Source organism: Leptidea sinapis, chromosome 9 (genome assembly GCF_905404315.1).
Source record: "Leptidea sinapis chromosome 9, ilLepSina1.1, whole genome shotgun sequence".
NCBI lineage: Eukaryota > Metazoa > Arthropoda > Insecta > Lepidoptera > Pieridae > Leptidea > Leptidea sinapis.
In genome coordinates, this window is record NC_066273.1 from 3,181,348 (window position 1) to 3,188,003 (window position 6,656).

The window sequence follows — 6,656 nt, forward strand, 5'->3', positions numbered from 1 at the left end:
ACTACATCTCCACACTCCAATGCTCAAAAAACTCAAGGCAAGAAATTAAGAAACTACATTAAAATCCAAATCACTCAAAGTACCGACCACATAGGGCTCTCTTCATTCTAGCAACACTAGTGCAGAATAAATCCAAATCAACCTCCCGGCATGCCACATTGAAAGAACGACATGCTCGCAATAGGTATGAATTTTGTCTATATATAGTTCTTGCTATAGGGACGCACAATAAATTTGGCCTGCGCAGAAACAATGATGGTGCGTGTAGGCCCACCTTAGATACCAGTTCTGGCAACTCAGTTGCACCATTAAATAAAGACATTAGAAACGCTATGTCCGATATAATATGATGAATGATAGAATATGGTGATCAATGTCACTCCTTAACGACTTACAGTAAGGGTGCAATCTGTGGCAGAATTTCTTACTGTCTGTAATCAAATTGCGAAGCGCTTACGTTCATTGCTGCATTGAAAAATTTAGTATATCTACACATATTTAGCCAAATTGTTAGTTAGTGTATTTCAAATTCACTAAAAATCATAAAATAAAAAAAAAATTAACGAAAAATCAACTGACTTCAAAAACACTGTCAAAACAATAGATATGGGTAATATGCACTAAAATGTATAAAAATGATTTCGTATTTTTGGAGTCGATGTCATCCAAGATAGGTTTGTAACTACATACATAGTTATAGGTGAGATGTGCTTGAGTTGTGAGGAGGCGAGAGGCGAGAGCGAGTCGCGGCGTAACTAGGGTCAGATTAATTAATTAGATTGTATAAAAATACGCAATTATTTTTATACTTTTTAGAGCATATTATATCTATTGTTTTGAATAGTGTTATTGAAGTCGGTTGTTTCTTTGTTAATTTTTTTTTTATACATGGTGTAACTTTATGGGTATACTATGCTTTGAACCAGACATTCCTTAAGTCAATTCAGAAGAATTACGTGTGTTGACAGTGAACTCCTCCTAAACGGCTGGACCAATTTGAATGAATTTTTTTGTGTGTGTTCAAGTGGATTCGAGGATGGTTAAGATTTACAATTGAACTACCACCAAAACGGCTGGACCGATTCTGATGATTTTTTTATGTGTTCCAGTGAATTACAGATTATTTTAGATTCTCAATTCAGTCCATACATAATTCTCCTGCCCCATGTGTATGTTAGTGAACTCCACCTAACGGCTGTACCGATTTTTAATAGTACAACGTCTGTCGGGTTCGCTAGTAAGTAGTAGTAATAATATAAAATTGTGACTTTGTACGAATATGAGATGGAATAGGAATCTGTTAAGTGGAACTTGGAATTTGACTTACAAGTTAAGTGTGAATTAGTCTGTGAGATGTATCCTCTCTGATTCCATCATCCACATCAACCCATCCCACGTGGGGCAGGCAGTTTCGATTTTACCACCCTATTCTTATTTAAATTATCAGTTAAGAAATTACCTGTACGTCTCTTATAGGCTGCAAGTCCTATGTCATTTTTTAAGATACGCGACATGGTTCTAGGTGCTATCTTTATCTGCCGAGATAAAATCTTTAGCTTTTGTACAGGATTTCTTCGAATTCTTTCCCTTACTGCTTTGACCACCTTTTTCGTACGAACACTACGTGGACGGCCAGATCTTCTGTCACACACAAAGGAGGTCTCATTGTACCTATTAATAGCCCGGTACTCAAATATTTTTCTAATACCAAGTGTATGGAGAGTTTTAAAAATTGCATTTGGCTCCATACCTACTTTGTGTTATGCAATCACAGCGATTCGGTTCTCTATATCACCCGACTCCATTTTAATATCGTAAAATATTGCACAATGTATTGGCATCCAAATGAGAAAAATGATCAATCATATAACATTTTTTTTTTGTTTTTTTCGTCCAATATTAGGACAGGCAAAGGGTTCAAGCCCATACAGCCATTTCGTCGTCGTTTTTAATGCTTTTTTTTTCTTATAATTTCTTCGCAATATTATGTCAAGTCCGATCATATTTTTTTAAAGGCCGTAGCCAAGTCTCTTGTTTTGAAATTCAGAAGTATATCAGTTTATCAGGCCGAAGCCAAGTCTCTAGTTATATTTTCCCGTCCAATCATATAACAATAACAGATTCCAAATTCAAATGTATTTTTTTTTATTGTAACAGACAACAGTATTTAGGGCCAGACTAAGTATAAATTGTTTAGAGAAAGTTTAGAGCATTAACTTTGTATATCTTTAAAAATAGTATTATATGGGGAAAGATTAAGGGAATATGTTGTGCCAAAAATTTTTTATAGTATAGTAGAGTAGTTAAGAGAGGATAAAAAAGACTGTAAAGTAGTACTTAAGAAAAACATTAAAAGAGCACTTTCTTAACGTCTCCACATAAGCCTTAATATTTAAAGTAGTATAGTTTAGTTATATGTATACAGGTAAGATTTTAATATGTTTTTAGGAATATTATGAATTGATAACTAAGTAATGATATGTGTGTAATGTTATATGTGTATAAGTAATAGTGTATATAACGAACAAATTAGGTATAATTTATTATAGATGCTCAATAGTATAATATAGTCTAAGAGCGTAAACTCGCCAACAAACTGTTGCAACAGTTTGGCGAGATGTAAAATTTAAGTACCAACTGTGCATATATTTATGATTAAATAAATTTATAAAAAAAAAACCTCAGAAAAGAGCTATGGGAGAGTTCTCGCTTATATTCCTATTTAATAGGGCGCCATTTTTTCCAAAAAGGTGGTACCTGTGGTGGTTTTTATAAAATATAAATAGGTGACTTATTATATATATCATTAATACATATAAACAATTACATCTGCCAGAAGTAATAGATAGTAGGATTATCTATACATAATCTATATATATCTTAAGGCGACACTAAATGCCAGCGACCTTGAGCGATATGAGTTCGCAGCTGCCGGCCCGTCATCTATGTAACAAAGCCAATATTTTCAAAATTATTGGGTGGAAAACAGTTTATATGCTTACAATCCTCGTTATTCACTATTAATCTGAATAAATGAACCTACACAAAAAAGTACAAGCTATAAGAATAACTTTTCTGAAAAAAGTACCAAAAAATGCGTCACGCCATGCCAAAAAACTTGTTGAACTTCAAAGAAAAGTAGTAGTTCAAAAAGGCTCGGCAGTGTTAACTATAACCAACAGCAAGCATTAGAAACCTACAAATAAGACTTAAGGATATGTGTAACAGGATTAAATAGTGTTCATAGCTCGAAATGCTATACTTTCACCACAAAACTTGTCTAAAAACACCATTTTTGTTTTGTATGGACATATTTTCTAGGAGATAATAGTGAGGCACAGTTTGACAGTTCCACTGTAAAACAATTTCATTATAATAATAGGGAGCATTTTTTACGAAATAATTCTTGATGTTTTGAAATATTATTGGCAAATTCCTATAAAACAGTATTTTTTTTATTATCTACAGAAGAACGTCTGTCGGGTCAGCTAGTATATATATATATATAATGAAAATGTCTTTGTTTGTGGCTCAATCACGCCTAAACCATTGATCGTATCGACATGAAACTACCACTATTCGATGTGAAATTTATCCTAGATGGTTTATGGTTACTTTATGAATTCCAAGGTTCCTTCCTTTTAAAATTCGCCCAGCGAATCGAGCGGGAACGGCTAGTATTGTAACAAACTAAAAACTATATAAAATAATTTTATAAAAAATACTTGCTGTGTGTTTTATAAACAATACCGAAACCAAAAAAGTACTTTATATTTTTTTTTCCTGTATGTCCGTATCTATATTATGTCCAGACAAAACATAAAACTACAGTAGATTTAATTCTAATGTTGCATTTTAAATATAGTTATAAGATTTGTTTTGTTTGAATAAATAACTTGCAAAATGTGGCATGAATATTATCAAGAGGTCAGAGCAACATATTACAGACTACAATTAGTGAACGCATGCTATATATATATTTACCAGTGGGAGGCTCCTTTGCACAGGATGCCGGCTAGATTATGGGTACAACGGCGCCTATTTCTGCCGTGAAGCAGTAATGTGTAAGCATTACTGTGTTTAGTTCTTAAGGGCGCCGTAGCTAGTGAAATTACTGGGCAAATAAGACTTAATAACTTATGTCTCAAGGTGACGAGCGCAGTTGTAGTGCCGCTCAGAATTTTTTGATCTTTCAAGAATCCTGAGGGGCACTAATGGGCAGGGCGTATCAATTACCATCAACTGAACGCCTCGCTCGTCTCGTCCCTTATTTTCATATAAAAAATATATATTATTACGCTAGATGCAGACATAGTATTGCTACTTACACGGTACACCGTCCACGCGGACGAGGTCGCGGGCAGGAGCTAGCAAGGCACTATATAAGTATTGTAATATAATATTTGTTTATGAAACATGATAGAACAACATCCAATTTTATGAATGTGTTATTAATTCAGTCTCCTTGAGGTATTGTCTGACAATACTAGTCCAAATGTGTACTTTCATTCAATTGAAGCTTAAAAAGATTATTAAACGAATTCGTAGGAGGTATGCGCTGAGTAAGTGAAATATTTCATTTATTAACTTTTATTATGTATTGTTTATATATATTATATATCATTCGTTTTTATATGGATTCGGATTATCAATAATAATTAAAATCAGCCGGAAAACGTCCACTGCTGTCCTCCCCGTATCAATGCATTCCAGTCATTTTGACCACCAGATCATCAGTCCATCTTGTTTGTAGGGGAATTTGGGCTGTGTCGGTGACTTTGGTTCTCCTATGGATCCTTTCTGGATTGATCTCGCAGGGAAACTCCGAGCATAGCCCTCTCCATTGCCCTCTGAGCGACCATGAGTTTTCTCATCAAGCCCATAGTTAGCGACCACGTCTGCGTACCGTAAGTCCTCAATGGCAAAACACAATGGTTGAAAACCTTCGTCTTCAGACAAATATAATAATAGGGAATAAAGGATTGTCTCACGTCATAGCCGGAATAAGAGAATGAAGAACTACTGAGCGAAGCCTGAGATTTTAATTCAAAAGCGAATGTAGTTATCAACTTAGCATTGAATATTGAACTGACCAGCGAAATTGTAAAGAACATTGTTAATATTATTTTCAAATATTTTCTCGTTGCGTTCAAACGAAAATTTCGTCAAGCGACAGTGGTTTGAATCATGAGTTTATTAAATCAGACCCTTTACAGATTATATTCTAGCAACCTAACATTCAAAAGATATATACGTTATATAAGATACATAATAGCTTTAAGGGTAAATGTATACACTTTTACAATAAAGTCCCAGCCACTGTTCAGGCATTATCTATAAATAAATTTAAATGTTTTATAAAAAAATGGCTCTGTCCTGAATCCTATTACTCCACTGCTGAATATCTAAATGATCGGACAGCCTGGGACTAGATTGTGATTATTTTATAGCGACTGTACAATATTGTATATTTTTATTGAAAAGAGCGCAAAAAAAAGAATGCTGGGAGAGTTTCTTGCGCCGCTTCTTCTCTCTCAGAGCGCCATTTGTTTCCGAAGCGGTAGTAGTATCTAGTAGTATAAGAAATGACATCAAAAAGAATTCTAAAGGAATCAATTTTGAGAAAATAAATGCCTTTTATGCCTTTTATAACAGTAAACACCAAATATTTAACACACTGTATAATGTAGGTGTATACATAAAACCTTCCTTATGAAACACACTTGTTGATAAAATGTTGCCATTTGTATACCTTTATAAAAACCTGACCACGAACTCCTTTCCAGAACATGACCCTCACGCAGCAAGCCTCACTGAATGTTTCCTGAAAGACAGCCAATGGAGTGAACCTCAGAGTCATTGGATATTCATGGCTATAGTTTTCACAATATGCTTCACTTGCAGCTGTTTGGGCACCCTGTATTATGTTTGGATGAACAGCAACTATTATGAAAGATACTGTAAGTTATCATTTACAAGGTTGGTATGGTCGGGCAGTTACCAGTGGGAGGCTCCTTTATACAGGATGCCGTCTAGATTATGGGTACCACAACGGCGCCTATTTCTGCCATGAAGCAGTAAAGTGTAAGCATTACTGTATTTCGGTCTGAAGGGCGCCGTAGCTGGTGAAATTACTGAGCAAATGAGACGTACCATCTTATGTCTCAAGGTGACAAGCGCAGTTATAGTGTCGCTCAGAATTTTTGGGTTTTTCAATAAATCTGAGAAGCACTGCATTGTAATGGGCATGGCGTATCAATTACCATCAGCTGAACGTCCTACTAGTCTCATCCCTTTAAAAAAGTAAAAATATTAGACCGAAAGTTGTTATAATCAATAAATTTAAAATCCTTCAGTATATTATATAGAAAATATATTCATAATACTCAGAACACGTGTATTCGCTATATTGGCAATTTTGATATCTTGACAAACTTGGATATTATTACTTACCATTAGGCTGTGTGGAGTTCCTCCAAAGTGCGGTTTTCTAGGAGCTTTCAGCCATGTACAACCAAATTGTGGAATGACTTCCATGCGCCGAACGACTTCAATGTTACCAGGCCGATAAATCAAATCAAATCATTCTTTCTTATCAGTTCTTCTCCCGATGTCAAAGCCCCTTCACGAACTGATGAAGCTTCATGACGCTTACC